At 40.0% G+C, this 17,426-nt stretch overlaps 1 long non-coding RNA gene across 1 annotated transcript; it reads left to right on the top strand.

Moving 5' to 3' along the window:
* Positions 1 to 389: 389 nt before the first annotated feature.
* Positions 390 to 12,583, top strand: LOC123732554 (uncharacterized). Its single transcript, XR_006763220.1, has 2 exons — positions 390 to 989; positions 11,823 to 12,583. It is a non-coding gene; the product is annotated as an uncharacterized lncRNA (long non-coding RNA).
* Positions 12,584 to 17,426: the final 4,843 nt, after the last annotated feature.

A 17,426-nucleotide genomic window follows, 5' to 3' on the forward strand; every position in this document is an offset into this window, starting at 1 on the left:
TCTTTGATCCAGTTCAGTTCTGTGTAGGGGTACCCCTCTCTCCTAGTATTTCTGTCCGACATCTTTGATGAAGAAAGTCTAACAGTCACTAGTGCAGCAGCCTCCCCCGGTCCTAGTGCCGGCCCTGTAAGACGTTTAAGATGCGATGGAACGTTGACGAATAAAATAAATCACAGAAAAAATATATTGACTGATATTGATTTATTTAGGAGGGGCTAATGAATATTTTAGGACTAGCGACGTCCCTGATCCCTACCCTTTAACTTTTTGTCTGAAAATAAAATAAACATTTTACTCAACTGCGTTACCCACTCCAGTCAGCAGATGGCGGTGTGGGAATTTAACGCAATGCTGTTGGTGTGAGGTATAATCTAGTGGACGGAACACTTCTTTCAACAGCAGCAACAGTTCGTCAGCCACCTCGGTAGCTTGCTAGACAAAATAGCCGAACCAATAAAGCTCTTTAGACGCTTTCGTGGATATTAGCCACTGTGTTTAATACCCACTACTGTCGTCTAGTTAGTTATCCGATTTAATTTCATATTTACGGTGTTGTTGTTATTAGTCAGCTAGCGGGCTCGTTAAGTTAGCAGTAGCCTAGCTAGCTAACATCTCCGACCATGAGCTCACTAAGCTACTATCCTGCTAAAGAAGAGGTCTGCTGGGCGGAGAAACAGGGTCTGTGGCTGAACGTTGTCATGAAAGAGGAAGAGGAGGCTGTCACAATACAAAAACAAGTAGAGGGTGAGGCTGTTACAGTGAAAGAAGAAGAGAAAGACGCGTTCAGAGTGAAAGAGGAAGAGGACGTTACTGTGAAAGAGAGGAGGAAGTGAAAGAGGATGATGCATGTTTTGGGGTGAAAGAGGAGGAGGGTGAGATGACTGTCACATTGGATGAAGAGGAGGAAACTGGATATCTGGGCCTGGTTTCCCAAAGGCATGTTAAGGCATCCAATGGTTCTAACGATGAACAGGCCCTGGTTAACACTAGTAAGTAATGTCTTAAAAACAAATCAAATCAAATGTATTTGTCACACACACATGGTTAGCAGGTGTTAATGCAAGTGTAGCGAAATGCTTGTGCTTCTAGTTCCTGACCATGCAGTAATATCTAACAAGTAGTATAACCAAACAGTTTCACAACAACTACCTTACACACACAAGTGTAAAGGAATGAATACAAATATGTACATAAAAATATATAAATCAGTGATGGCCGAGCGGCATAGGCAAGATGCAGTAGATGGTATAGAGTACAGTATATACATATGAGATGAGTAATGTAGGGTATGAAAACATTATATAAAGTGGCTAGTGATCCATTTAATTACATCAAGATGCAGTAGATGGTATAGCGTACAGTATATACATAAGAGATGAGTAATGTAGGGTAAGGTAACATATAATATAAAGTGGCTAGTGATAAATTGATTACATCAATTTTTCCATTATTAAAGTGGCTGGAGTTGAGTCAGTATGTTGGCAGCAGCCACTCAATGTTAATGATGGCTGTTTAACAGTCTGATGGCCTTGAGAAGAAGCTGTTTTTCAGTCTCTCGGTCCCAGCTTTGATTCACCTGTACTGACCTCGCCTTCTGGATGATAGCAGGGTGAACAGGCAGTGGCTCGGGTGGTTGTTGTCCTTGATGATCTTTTTGGCCTTCCTGTGACATCGGGTGGTGTAGGTGTCCTGGAGAGCAGGTAGTTTGCACCCGGTGATGCGTTGTGCAGACCTCACTACCCTCTGGAGAGCCTTCCGGTTATGGGCGGAGCAGTTGCCGTACCAGGCGGTGATACAGCCCGACAGGATGCTCTCGATTGTGCATCTGTAAACGTTTGTGAGTGTTTTTGGTGACAAGCCAAATTTCTACAGCCTCCTGAGGTTGAAGAGGCGCTGCTGCGCCTTCTTCACCACGCTGTCTCTGTGGGTGGACCATTTCAGTTTGTCCGTGATGTGTACGCCGAGGAATTTAAAACTCTCCACCCTCTCCACTACTGTCCCGTCGATGTGGATATGGGGGTGCTCCCTCAGCTGTTTCCTGAAGTCCACGATCATCTCTTTTGTTTTGTTGACATTGAGTGTGAGATTATTTTCCTGACACCACACTCCGAGGGCCCTCACCTCCTCCCTGTAGGCCCTCTTGTCGTTGTTGGTAATCAAGCCTACCACTGTAGTGTCGTCTGCAAACTTGATGATTGAGTTGGAGGCGTGCATGGCCACACAGTCATGGGTGAACAGGGAGTACAGGAGAGGGCTGAGAACGCACCCTTGTGGGGACCCAGTGTTGAGGATCAGCGGGGAGGAGATGTTGTTACCTACCCTCACCCCCTGGGGGCGGCCGTCAGGAAGTCCAGGACCCAGTTGCACAGGGCGGGATCGAGACCCAGGGTCTCGAGCTTAATGACGAGTTTGGAGGGTTCTATGGTGTTAAATGCTGAGCTGTAATCGATGAACAGCATTCTTACATAGGTATTCCTCTTGTCCAGATGGGTTAGGGCAGTGTGATGGCGATTGCGTCGTCTGTGGACCTATTGGGTTGGTAAGCAAATTGGAGTGGGTGTCAGGTAGGGTGGAGGTGATATGGTCCTTGACTAGTCTCTCAAAGCACTTCATGATGACGGAAGTGAGTGCTACAGGGCGGTAGTCATTTAGCTCAGTTACCTTAGCTTTCTTGGGAACAGGAACAATGGTGGCCCTCTTGAAGCATGTGGGGATGGCAGACTGGGATAAGGACTGATTGAATATGTCCGTAAACACACCAGCCAGCTGGTCTGCGCATGCTCTGAGGACGCGGCCGGGAATGCCGTCTGGGCCGGCAGCCTTGCGAGGGTTAACACGTTTAAATGTTGGCTGCAGTGAAGGAGAGCCCGCAGGTTTTGGTAGCGGGCCGTGTCAGTGGCAAAAAAAAAAAAAAAAGCGAACAAAAAAGTTGTTTAGTCTGTCTGGGAGCAAGGCGTCTTGATCCGCGACGTGGCTGGTTTTCCTGTTGTAGTCTGTGATTGACTGTAGACCCTGCCACATACCTACATTTACATTTAAGTCATTTAGCAGACGCTCTTATCCAGAGCGACTTACAAATTGGTGCATTCACCTTATGATATCCAGTGGAACAACCACTTTACAATAGTGCATCTAAATCTTTTAAGGGGGGGGGGGGTTAGAAGGATTACTTTATCCTATCCTAGGTATTCCTTAAAGAGGTGGGGTTTCAGGTGTCTCCGGAAGGTGGTGATTGACTCCGCTGTCCTGGCATCGTGGGGGAGCTTGTTCCACCATTGGGGTGCCAGAGCAGCGAACAGTTTTGACTGGGCTGAGCGGGAACTGTGCTTCCTCAGAGGTGGATGAACGCAGTGCCCTTGTTTGGGTGTAGGGCCTGATCAGAGCCTGAAGGTATGGAGGTGCCGTTCCCTTCACAGCTCCGTAGGCAATCGCCATGGTCTTGTAGCGGATGCGAGCTTCAACTGGAAGCCAGTGGAGAGAGCGGAGGAGCGGGGTGACGTACCTCTTGTGTCTGAGCCGTTGAATTGCGACTCCACTTTGTCTCTGTACTGACGCTTAGCTTGAGGCACAAACTCTGCAGTTGTTGAGCTGATGTGTGGTGTTAAAGGGGAAATATGCAATAGCTACATCTATATTTAGACTTTTTAAACTATTTATTTATAGCCATTGATTCTTGAAGAATATAACACATGCCTCATGAGCTTAGTTCAACTGTTGTACCCCATCAGAACCCAGAATAAGCTAATTTTTTTACTCCAATCTTTATAAACAATGTAAATCAACACTGTATAGCCTCAACATGGTTAAAACTATAATGCTGATATCATGGATAGTCAGTCCTTGCATCCATAGGTCTGTCTATGAATTTGAGAGTAGTTACATTTCTCCAGACCCATCCATCATCTTATTACCAAAACAGTGGTGGAATTACAGTTTTGTTATTGTTTCAGCTGCAGACTGGTTGGTTGATTGTGTGGCTTTTTTGAAGGGACAACCTAGGATTTAAACAGCAACAAAATGGCTGCCCAGAGACTTGGTTTGGTAAACAGTTGAGGAATGGGGGATGGAGAAATGTAACCACTCAAATTCATAGAGAAAGCTTTTATAGCAACCGTAACCCAAAACCTAGCTACCTCATCAAGAAGTTCAGATATCTTGGCGTAACAGTTATAAGGTGTTGGCTTGACAGTCGCTGGACCCCTGAATTGACTACACTATAAATACAAGGACTGGCTGTTCATAAGGTCAAAATGATAGTTTTAAACAAGATTTCAAGGCTATACAGTGCTTGTTTACAAACAGTGGCGTTTTTCAAGCTTGTGTTTTGGTTTCTGATGGGGTAATACAGTTCAAATATTTGAGGCATTTATAAGTTATATTCTACAAGAATCAATGGTTATATAGTGTAGATTGCCAGTGTATATTCTACAAGAATCAATGGTTATATAGTATAACTGCCAGTGTAGATTTCCTGTGGGGGTCAAATTGTTACAGCTGTTGATAAGTCATTAGCTGTGTTAGAATACTCATACTAACCGTACTATTTGTGACGTGAATTTAGTATATAGTATGCTTATTGGTCATAGTATGACGTAGTTAGTATGCCAAAAGATCCTGGATATCGTACTAAATTCACCAAAATATGGCGTAAACACGCAGTACTTTAGGGCCCATAATGCAATTCTTCAGGAAATGGGCGTGGCTTCACATTGTTTTCAGATTGGAAGAAAATGGCGGAAAATATGCAGCTGAAGTCCGAGAGCCGATACAAATTCATTGCTTTAACTAATTATGACAAATGTTAAGAAAATGTTGAGCAATGTAATAATGTAATGCTTTTTCAAATAAGTTACCTTACATGTTATTTTAGCTGACAATTTGTTAGCATGTTATTACAGCAGTATGCACCGGTATGTTAACTAGCTACCATTCTTAACAGTGTAGCTGTTTAGTTACAGTCACATGTTCAACTATCATCAGCTGAGACAGGAAATCGTTTTCTGAATGACAGTCAAATAGTGGCGGCAGGTAGCCTAGTGGTTAGAGCGTTGGACTAGTAACCGAAAGGTTGCAAGATTGACTCCCCGAGCTGACAAGGCAGTTAACCCACTGTTCCTAGGCCGTCATTGAAAATAAGAATTTGCTCTTAACTGACTTGCCTAGTTAAATAAAGCTTAAAATAAGACTTTTTAAATGGAGCAGAATTAAAGGTAAAATAAATGTTAAAATGACAAACAAATGACAAACAAAGTGCTTCTTCATTCATTACTCTGGTAAAGACAGTTGGATCCAACTAGAGGTTGACCGATTTATCGGAATGGCTGATTAATTAGGGCCGATTTCAAGTTTTCATAACAGTATTTGGACACCGATTTGCCGATTTTAAAATTTTTTAAATGTTTAAATTATTATTTTTTTACACTTTTTTTTAAACTAGGCAAGTCCGTTAAGAACACATTCTTATTTTCAATGACAGCCTAGGAACGGTGGGTTAACTGCCTTGTTCAGGGGCAGAACAACAGATTTTTACCTTGTCAGCTCGGGGATTCAATCATGCAACCTTACGGTTAACTAGTCCAACGCTCTAACCGCCTGCTTTACATTGCACTCCATGAGGAGCCTGCCTGATACGCGAATGCAGTAAGAAGCCAAGGTAAGTTGCTAGCTAGCATTAAACTTATCTTATTGTCACGTCCTGACCAGTAATAGGGGTTATTTGTTATTGTAGTTTGGTCAGGATGTGGCAGAGGGTATTTGTTTTATGTGGTTCGGGGTGGTGGTTTGTTTAGTAGGGTATTTGATTTATGTATTCCGGGGGTTTTTGGGCACTGTTCTATGTTAGCGTATTTCTATGTTCTGTCTAGTCTTTTGTATTTCTAATGTTTTGTTAATTGGGGTTGGACTCTCAATTGGAGGCAGGGGTTTTCTAGTTGCCTCTGATTGAGAGTCCTATATATAGGTGTGTGTTTGTTGAGTACTTTGTGGGAGATTGTTCTGTGTATAGCCTTGTGCCTTACCAGCCTGTGAATAGTCGTTGTGTTTTCTTTGTGTACGTGTTTGTTTTGGTTCTCCTTCTTGTCCATTAAATAAAAAGAAGATGAGTGCACATTTCCCCGCTGCATTTTGGTCTAAATCCGACGACAGTCGTTACACTTATAAAAATCAATCAAACATAATCACTAGTTAACTACACATGGTTGATGATATTACTAGTTTATCTAGCCTGTCCTGCGTTGCATATAATCGATGCGGTGCGCAGTCGTGAAAAAGCACTGTCGTTGCTCCAACGTGTACCTAACCATAAACATCAATGTCTTTCTTAACCTCTATGGGCTAGGTGGGACGCTAGCGTGCCACCCGTGGTGCACTCCATCAACAGCAGGTGCATTTCAAGAGCGGCAAATTTGAATCCAAATAAATGTCAAAATTCAAATTTTTCAAACATACAACTATTTTACACCCTTTGAAAGATAAACATCTCCTTAATCTAACCACGTTTTACGATTTCAAAAAGGTTTTACGGCGAAAGCATAAATTTAGAGTATGTTAGGACAGTACATTTACAAGAGTTGTGTGTAATGTTTTGTCAATTCAAAGACAGGGTCACCAAAACCATAAAACCAGCTAAAATGATGCACTAACCTTTTACAATCTCCATCAGATGACACTCCTAGGACATTATGTTAGACAATGCATGCATTTTTAGTTCTATCAAGTTCATATTTATATCCAAAAACAGCGTTTTACTATGGCATTGATGTTGAGGAAATCGTTTCCCTCCAATAACCGGCAGTCAAGTCAGCGTCACAAATTAAATAATTAAAATTAGAAAACATTGGTAAAATATTATATTGTCATTTAAAGAATTATAGATTTACATCTCTTGAACGCAATCAACTTGCCAGATTTAAAAATAACCTTACTGGGAAATCACACTTTGTAATAATCTGAGCACTGCGCCCAGAAAAATATGCGTTGCGATACAGACTAGACGTCATGTTGGGGAGATCTAAAATCGAAAATACTATGTAAATAATCCATTACCTTTGATTCTCTTCATCAGATGTCACTTCCAGGTATCACAGGTCCATAACGAATGTAGTTTTGTTCAAAAAAGCTCATCATTTATGTCCAAAAATCTCCATCTTGTTAGCACATGATCTAAGCCAGCCGGACTTCTCGTCATGAACGAGGGGAAAAAATATATTTACGTTCGTTCAAACATGTCAAACGTTGTATAGCATAAATCATTAGGGCCTTTTTTAACCAGAACATGAATAATATTCAAGGTGGACGAATGCATACTCTTTTATAACGTATTGGAACGAGGGTACCCAACATGAACTCGCGCGCCAGGTGTCTAATGGGCCATCATCGTTCCATGGCTCTTGTTCGGTCAGATCTCCCTCCAGAAGACTCAAAACACTTTGTAAAGGCTGGTGACATCTAGTGGAAGCAATAGGAAGTGCCAAAATATTCCTCAGCCCCTGTGTTTTTCAATGGGATAGGTTTAAAGGTAATACAACACATCAGGTATCCACTTCCTGTCAGAAAATGTCTCAGGGTTTTGCCTGCCAAATGAGTTCTGTTATACTCACAGACACCATTCAAACAGTTTTAGAAAATTTAGGGTGTTTTCTATCCATATGTAATAAGTATATGCATATTCTAGTTACTGGGTAGGAGTGGTAACCAGATTAAATCGGGTATGTTTTTTTATCCAGCCGTGTCAATACTGCCCCCTAGCCCTAACAGGTTAAAATCAATACACAGAAGTAAATATTTTTAAACCTGCATATTTAGCTAAAATAAATCCAGGTTAGCAGGCAATATTAACCAGGTGAAATTGTGTCACTTCTCTTGCGTTCATTGCACGCAGAGTCAGGGTATATGCAACAGTTTGGGCCGCCTGGCTCGTTGCGAACTAATTTGCCAGATTTTTATGTAATTATGACATAAACATTGAAGGTTGTGCAATGTAACAGGAATATTTAGACTTATGGATGCCACCCGTTAGAACCGGTTCCGTATTTCACTGACAGGAAAAACGTTTTGTTTTCGAGATGATAGTTTCCGGATTCGACCATATTAATGACCTAAGGCTCGTATTTCTGTGTGTTATTATAATTAAGTCTATGATTTGATATTTGATAGAGCAGTCTGACTGAGCGGTGGTAGGCACCAGCAGGCTCGTAAGCATTCATTCAAACAGCACTTTCGTGCGTTTTGCCAGCAGCTCGTCGCAATGCTTCAAGCATTGCGCTGTTTATGACTTCAAGCCTGTCAACTCCCAAGATTAGGCTGGTGTTACCGATGTGAAATGGCTAGCTAGTTAGCCGGGTGCGCGCTAATAGCGTTTCAAACGTCACTCGCTCTGAGACTTGGAGTAGTTGTTCCCCTTGTTCTGCATGGGTAATGCTGCTTCGAGGGTGGCTGTTGTCGATGTGTTCCTGGTTTGAGCCCAGGTAGGAGCGAGGAGAGGGACGGAAGCTGTACTGTTACTGGCAATACTAAAGTGCCTATAAGAACATCCAATAGTCAAAGGTATATGAAATACAAATCATATAGAGAGAAATAGTCCTATAATAACTACAACCTAAAACTTCTTACCTGGGAATATTGAAGACTCATGTTAAAAGGAACCACCAGCTTTCATATGTTCTCATGTTCTGAGCAAGGAACTTAAACGTTTAGCTTTCTTACATGGCACATATTGCACTTTTACTTTCTTCTCCAACACTTTCTTTTTGCATTATTTAACCCAAATTGAACATGTTTCATTATTTATTTGAGGCTAAATTGATTTTATTTTTGTATTATATTAATTTAAAATAAGTGTTCATTCAGTATTATTGTAATTGTCATTATTACAAATAAATTAAAGTAAAAATTATTATTATATATTTTTTTCATCGGCCGATTAATCGGTATCGGCTTTTTTTTGGTCCTCCAATAATCGGCATCGGCGTTGAGAAATCATAATCGGTCGACTTCTAGATCGAACATCCCTAACAAATTGATGTTTATAATGTGTTAATGTCTGTTTGATTTACAGTAGGGTCTCGTTAGTCAGTTTAGACACAGAGATACTTATCTCATAATGTGTAGAGAACTGTTCCTTGATGGATAGGCTATTGTACAACACACAGAGCTATTTTCCTTTATTCAGGACATTTAGAATGACAACACATTACAGAGTAGCCTAGTGGGATTATTCACAAAATTAGCTGGTTATGACATGTCATGACAAAGACATTTTTAGTTTCCATGTTTCACCTAAAATATTAAATGATTTTCGTCCTAGGTCTATGTTATTGTTAGGTGAAGTTATGGGTCCTACAGTAGGTCTATGTTGTTATTAGGTGAAGTTATGGGTCCTACAGTAGGTCTATGTTAGGTGAAGTTATGGGACAATTTGTTCAACACTTAGTGTACAAACCCTCATTGTCAGGCTAATAGAAAAGCATTTTACTGGTTGAAGTATTTTTTTAAGTATAAAGCAGTTGATTTGCAACAATAAAACAAACATTTTATTAAGCAGGACATTCAAACGAGCCTTACAATTATAATCCAAAAGTAATGTGAAATGCACTCATAAGCAACCTGGAAATGGAGGCTATTTTTGCTGTCAGCCTATGAGAACTCCCCTGAGTTTTCCCCCACGGTGGTGAATTAGTGAACAGACACAGAGCTTAATGTGAGTTTCCTTGAGTAGCACTCCTGATCTTGCGCTGTAATATTCAGAATACATTGAAAAACGAAAATCTTTGCTCACCATTTTTGCTCCAAGCAGATATACTACATCCATAACTAGTGGTTTCCTCATTAGCAGATATACTACATCCATAACTAGTGGTTTCCTCATTACCAGAAATACTACATCCATAACTAGTGGTTTCCTCATTACCAGATATACTACATCCATAACTAGCGGTTTCCTCATGACCAGATATACTACATCCATAACTAGCGGTTTCCTCATTACCAGATATACTACATCCATAACTAGTGGTTTCCTCATTACCAGATATACTACATCCATAACTAGTGGTTTCCTCATTACCAGATATACTACATCCATAACTAGTGGTTTCCTCATTAGCAGATATACTACATCCATAACTAGTGGTTTCCTCATTACCAGATATACTACATCCATAACTAGCGGTTTCCTCATTACCAGATATACTACATCCATAACTAGTGGCTTTCTCATTACCAGATATACTACATCCATAACGAGCGGTTTCCTCATTAGCAGGGAGGTGTTTCTGCAATCAAATTGTGTGTGCATCGCCCTCGTGCTGCAATTTTAGCAAACACAGAAAGGGGCAACATATGACTATTGTTGCTAACTTGACTGTTATAAGACAATTGTCAAATAATTTAACATTCATTAAAGACTTCAGTTGTTGTACAACATCGAACCCAGAATCTCTGGTCACACAGATAGACCACTGCTCCACCCGGGAGGCCTGATTTTTTTTCAGCCAGTAGACACCATGTTTATATTGTAGAAGGTGAAGCATTGTACTTGATTATAATGTGAAATGGAAGTTGTTTTCTGTTGGTGGTGAGCAGACTTGTCCAACAAAAATGTAGGATATATTTGTTGTCTTAAAGGTGAAGGTTTTACAGGCTTTGGCTTTTCCATTTATGTTTTGAGGTTGGACTTTAGCACGTCTAGCTCGTTAGCACGTCTAGCTCGTTAGCACGTCTAGCTCGTTAGCACGTCTAGCTCGTTAGCACGTCTAGCTCGTTAGCACGTCTAGCTCGTTAGCACGTCTAGCTCGTTAGCACGTAGGACGCACTGATTGGTGTCACCTCGTTAGTCAGTATGTGTTACACCTGTGCTGACTGGTTAGGAAGAACACTTCTACAGCCAGAGAGGTGACAGGTCACACATGGTTTAGATGGTAAATATTTATGTCCCCTTAGCGGTTCATCATGTCAGCAAAAGGGAATATGTTCCATCATCTATGTTTATTTACATTAGTGCAAATTGTCCACTGATATTGGTGTAATTTCTCACCCCTTTTGGCTGTATGAAAATTAATTTCCCCTCAGACACACACATTTGTTCTTTGTTATTATGAAGGTAATTTGTGTCAAATGTACTTTTCCCCACTCATTCACCCCAACATTTAGGTGCCATGTGTAACTGAGGGGACTGAAAGACAGCTTCTATCTCAAGGCCATCAGACTGTTAAATAGCCATCACTAGCACAGAGAGGCTGCAGCCTATATACACAGACTTGAAATCATTGGCCACTTTAATAAATGGAACACTAGTCACTTTAATAATGTCCCTTTTAATAATGTTCACATATCTTGCATTTCTTATCTCATATGTATAAACTGTATCTCAGTCTATGCTGCTCTGACATTGTTTATCCATATATTTATATATTTTGAATTCCATTCCTTTACTTAGATATGTGTGTATTGGGTATTTGTTGTGAAATTGTTAGATATTGCTGCACTGTGGGAACTAGAAGGACAAGCATTTCGCTACACCTGCAATAACATCTGCTGAACACCTGTATGTGACCAATAACATTTGATTTATGAAGGTAATTTGTGTAAAATGTATTTTTCCCCACTCATTCACCCCATCTCTTTACATTGCTTATGCATATTCAATGGCCTGACTGCATCCAGACTGTCAAAGGCCCATCCTGGTAGATCTGAACCTAATGCAGCTTGGAGTGATCGGATGACAGAAGTCACGTTTAGGTGCCAGGTGTAACTGAGATGCTCCATATCCATTACTTTGAGTGTTATATATAATATTACTAAATGTGTTTATTTATGTGTTGCAGGGGCAGTCAAGAAATGGAACAGCAAGGCCACAGAACATGACATAAGCAGAGCTGTGGGAGACCACCTCAAGCCCCTGGTAGAGCCGGGGGTGGTGTTTACCACTCCACCACGCCTTCAGCAGGCTGGAAATGTGGGATTGGTAGTGTTTTTCATACTAAGATGGACCAAGATATGTGTTGCTTTTACACATATTTGTTAATTGGTTTGGCATGAGTCTTGATTGGTCGGTCATTGGGTTCGTCTTACAATATGTTCTAATCAAATCAAGCTTTGTTTATACAGTACATTTAAGACATGGATGCAACACAATGGCTTCACAGGAAAAAAATGATAGAAGAATTTATATGTTAAAGTATTCCACCCTGAAACTGTAGAATTGTGTTAAGATCATAATCTGATGATGATGTGTGTTTCAAAGTAGGTCAGAGAAATATTGACAGTTAGGAGGGAACATGTCTGTGTGGGTTTGTCGGAAACAAGTTGATCTATTTCTCTGAAGACTGAGCTCCGAGAAGGGAAGTAAGCCAGGCGTTGCGAAACCAGAGGTTTCCTGTTTTGAGCTAGACTTGTCAGTTGCAGACATGAAGATAGAGGAACCCGGTTAGACAGAAAGAGCTATCAAAGTAGAAAATTGCGACAGAGTTAAAGAGGGGCATTTATAAAGTGTATGATATAACCAAATGTGAGGTATAAAAGGCTATGTACATTGTATGATTTTTAGAATAAATAGAATAGAATAAAGGACTGATCTATTGCAGAATCTGAGACTTTGTCTAATTCTTTATTGAAGCCTTACAACCTTCGGGAAATAGACAAAGCTTTGAGTAGTAGTTGAGTTCAACCATTGAGATAGCAAAATTCCCATGACAAATAAACAGAAATATTTAGTACACAAACATCAGATAAACAGATGACTAAACTGAAAGACTAATGAGCATTGATTAAAATATTAATTGGATGCAATATCCAATCCAAAAATATAGGCTTGTTTTTTAGGAGCAGCTCTGAAAGTCACTATGGGGGTGTCCACAGGAAGTTGACTAGTAACAACAACTGGGACCTAAAAGACACCCACCATGAGACCCACTAAATCTGCCAAAGAAGAGGCAAACAAAAGAAAAACCCACACCAAACTGAAAGACAGGAAGCAAACCAAAAAGGTGGAGCAACTAAAGGTGTTGACTCTCCACATCTATCAAGACAACTGGAGCACTGGGCCAGACACTCTTAAATAGAACCTGGACCAGCTCAGGTGAAACACCTTCCCACTAACGAGATGGACAAGCCAGCACAGGTGTAACACATACTGACTAACGAGGTGACACCAATCAGTGCGTCCTACGTGCTAACGAGCTAGACGTGCTAAAGTCCAACCTCAAAACATAAATGGAAAAACCAAAGAATGTAACACCTTCCCCCTTAAGAGAATGCTTACCACCACAACTTCCATTCCTCATTATAATCAACTACAATGCTTCACCTTCTACAATATAAACATGGTGTCTACTGGATGTCAACAGTTAAAAACAAGAAAAAACACATTTCTAAGTATATATATTTTTTGAAAAATTCACTAGCTTCTAGAACTCGTCTTCCTAAAACTCACTAGCTTCTAGAACTCTCGTCCCCTTGGAACGAGCACAAACAAAACTAATCTCCAATACGGAAAAACATACAGTCAAAATAAATTGTGATCCATGGTAACGCACTGACAAAACAAAAATCTTTTTAACTGCACACCCCTGAGACAATCAGCAACCAAGTTGTCCTTACCACGGACATGTCTGATTTCAAGAGGAAACTCATGCAATATCCGTAGTAACTTTCCACCTCACAGAGGAGCTTCTCTCTCTTCTCAGGGTTCACGAGATAGGCATGTTGTTGGATCGGGGCCCAGTCCCCAATGTCACAGTCTAGTACATTTGGGTTGGCACATCTGAGAATTAACCCTGATATTCTAAAAGCAGGGCAACAATGTCAAAATAATTGTACCCAAAAATTGTCTGTTGGTTGGATAAATAATTATGATTACTTAATGTTACATGAATTGTAAATATGAAATATAAAAACCAAATGTACACCCCTTTGTTAATATGTATTGGCAATAATTCACTTAATGGTGAGGCATGGAATAATAAAACATGTATCTTTTGTCAGGCTGAATGTTTGAAATATGAGGTGATTTGAGTCATACTTCTTCTGTAGTGGAATAAAGACAATTAGCAGTTGAGTGTTGTAAATAAATACTGGAGTGATGTAGGATTGTTAATAAAATGGATTAAAGGACAATTTATTATACTGCGTTCATGTGTATAGGCTGCAAGTAAGTTGTTTTAAAGTCATTGAAAAAAACGACCCAAAACAACATTTTCAACTTTCACATTCAACTAAACCGAACGCATATTGGACGTTAGCCTTCTTTTCAATGTCTTTCCAATCACATTTTTTTTACAAGTTTTCAAATCAATAACCAATATGCAGAAACAGTTTGGGATAAATTGAAAACCTAAACATAAAATGTGCTATATACACAGACATCTGCAACAATAATTATATTACTTGTATTTTTTTTAAACAAGCATCTTATAAACTGCAGAAATGCTGTTGTTTTGACAAGTAGCAATAAATCACTGATATCGATTAGGGGGGAAATCAGGTTGTACGTGCTGTTGAAACTAACACAACTAAAAAAAACACATGGGAGATATCTTTTACCTCACTGGTTAGAGGACAGCCAGCTACATTTTGGAGTGATGCATTTAAATTTAGGGGTCACTAAACAAAGGAATGCAACACTTATGTCATTACTCATCAATATCATGTTGAAATCAATTGTGCGAGAGGAGGGAGATGAGGATGCACGTCCTGTTAAAAATAACGCAGCAAAAACCACACGGAATCTGGGAATAATGTGTACATCACTGGTTAGAGGACAATTTGTAGAAAACAGCTAGCTACAATTTGAAGTGCTGCATTTTGATTCACGTGGGTCACCAACATGGTAAGTGGAACACAACTCTTTTTTTGTTAGTCACTCTTTGTTAAATCTCATAAATAGTACTCTTTCAATTCAGAGCCTGGATTTTCCCCCTGAGGCTGATATCCATATCATGCTGAAATCAATAGAACAGGGGACAAACGTTTAGGGTTCTACATTGTGACATCATTAAAATACTCCTTCTACAATGTTAAAACATTCTACTTTGTGAGATTTCATTTTATTGATATCATGAAACAACTCCATGTATTTTCTGATGTTTAATCAGACATCTTTTATCAGAGTATTTCTTCCCACATTGATGACAGCTATAAGGTTTCTCTCCTGTGTGTATTCTCTGGTGTAAAGTCAGATGGCCAGATCTACTAAAACTCTTCCCACATTGATCACAGCTATAAGATTTCTCTCCTGTGTGTGTTCTCTGGTGTAAAGTCAGATGGTCAGATCTAGCAAAACTCTTCCCACATTGATCACAGCTATAAGATTTCTCTCCTGTGTGTGTTCTCTGGTGTAAAGTCAGCTGGCTAGATGTAATAAAACTCTTCCCACATTGATCACATCTATAGGGTTTCTCTCCTGTGTGTGTTCTCTGGTGTAAAGTCAGCTGGCCAGATGAAATAAAACTCTTCCCACATTGATCACAGCTATAAGATTTCTCTCCTGTGTGCATTCTCTGGTGTAAAGTCAGCTGGCCAGATGTAGAAAAACTCTTCCCACATTGTTCACAGCTATAAGATTTCTCTCCTGTGTGTGTCCGCTGGTGTACCATCAGGCTGTCTGGCTGAGTAAAACTCTTCCCACATTGATCACAGCAATGAGGTTTCTCTCCTGTGTGTGTTCTCTGGTGTATAGTCAGATGGCTAGATGCAGTAAAACTCTTCCCACATTGATCACAGCCAAAAGATTTCTCTCCAGTGTGAATTCTTTGATGTATTTTAAGTTTTACTGCAGAGTTGAATCTTTTCCCACAGCCAGAGCAGCAGTTAGATTTCTCTCCTGTGTGTCTCTGCTGGTGTTTCTTGAGGAGTTCTGATGTGGAGAGACTCTTCTCTGCCTCGTCAGCTTCATGATGTTGTTGAGGCTCCCCAGAGGATCCATGATAGTCACGTCTCTCTCCTGTGTGAACAACAAAGTCAGACAGATGGTTAAAGGCCCACAACAGCAGAAATCCACTGTTTATTTGAGGTAAAAGGTGATGCCCAGATCATACCCATGAAGTTGTACAATAATTGATGTCTGTTAAATTTGACAATTAAAAGAGTCAAGTTAGCAACAATAGTAATATTTTGTCTTGTAAGTTATTCAAGTTGTTGAAATCCTAATCACTGTGCTAGACAACTTTTGGTCTCCAATATAGGCCCCTTTCTGGGTTTGCTAAAATTGCGGCACGAGGTCAATGCACACACAATTTGACACAGAAACTCCTCCCTGCTAATGAGGATGTAATACATCTGCCTGGAGCAAAAATGGTAAGCGAAGATTTTAGTTTTTCACAATGTATTTTGAATATTACAGCGCAAGATCAGGAGTGCTACTCAAGGAAACTCACATTAAGCTCTGTGTCGCTATTTACTAATTCACCACCGTGGGGGAAAACTCAGGGGAGTTCTCATAGGCTGACAGCAAAAATAGCCTCCATTTACAGGTTGCTTATGAGTGCATTTCACATTACTTTTGGATTATAATTGTAAGGCTCGCTTGAATGTCCTGCTTAATATGTTTGTGTTATTGTCGCAAATCAACTGCTTCATTCTTAAAAAACACTTCAACCGTTAAAATGCTCTTTGGGTAGCTTTTCTATTAGCCTGACAATGAGGGTTTGTACACTAAGTGTTTAACAAATTGGCCCATAACATCACCAAACAATAACATAGTAGAGGTCGACTGACAATGATTTTTCAAAGCCGATACCGATTATTGGAGGATCCAAAAAAAAAGCCGATACCGATTACTCGGCCGATATATATATTTGTAATGATGACAATTACAACAATACTGAATGAACACTTTTATTTTAACTTAATATAATACATCAATAAAATCAACTTAGTCTCAAATAAATAATGAAACATGTTCCATTTCGTTTAAATAATGCAAAAACAAAGTGTTGGAGAAGAAAGTAAAAGTGAAATATGTGCCAAAAGCTAAACGTTGAAGTTTTTTGCTCAGAACATGAGAACATATGAAAGCTGGTGGTTCCTTTTAACATGAGTCTTCAATATTCCCAGTTAAGAAGTTTTAGGTTGTAGTTATTACAGGAATTATAGAACTATTTATCTCTATACCATTTGTATTTCATATACCTTTGACTATTGGATGTTCTTATAGGCACTTTAGTATTGCCAGCCTAATCTTGGGAGTTGATAGGCTTGAAGTCACAAACAGAGCTGTGCTTCAAGCATTGCGAAGAGCAAGGGGAACAACCACTCCCAAGTCTCAGAGTGAGTGACGTTTGAAACGCTATTAGCCCGCACCCCGCTAACTAGCTAGCCATTTCACATCGGTTACACCAGCCTAATCTTGGGAGTTGATAGGCTTGAAGTCATAAACAGCGCAATGCTTGAAGCACAGCGAAGAGCTGCTGGCAAAACGCACGAAGGTGCTG

This window comes from Salmo salar, chromosome ssa02 (assembly GCF_905237065.1).
Source record: "Salmo salar chromosome ssa02, Ssal_v3.1, whole genome shotgun sequence".
Lineage (NCBI taxonomy): Eukaryota > Metazoa > Chordata > Actinopteri > Salmoniformes > Salmonidae > Salmo > Salmo salar.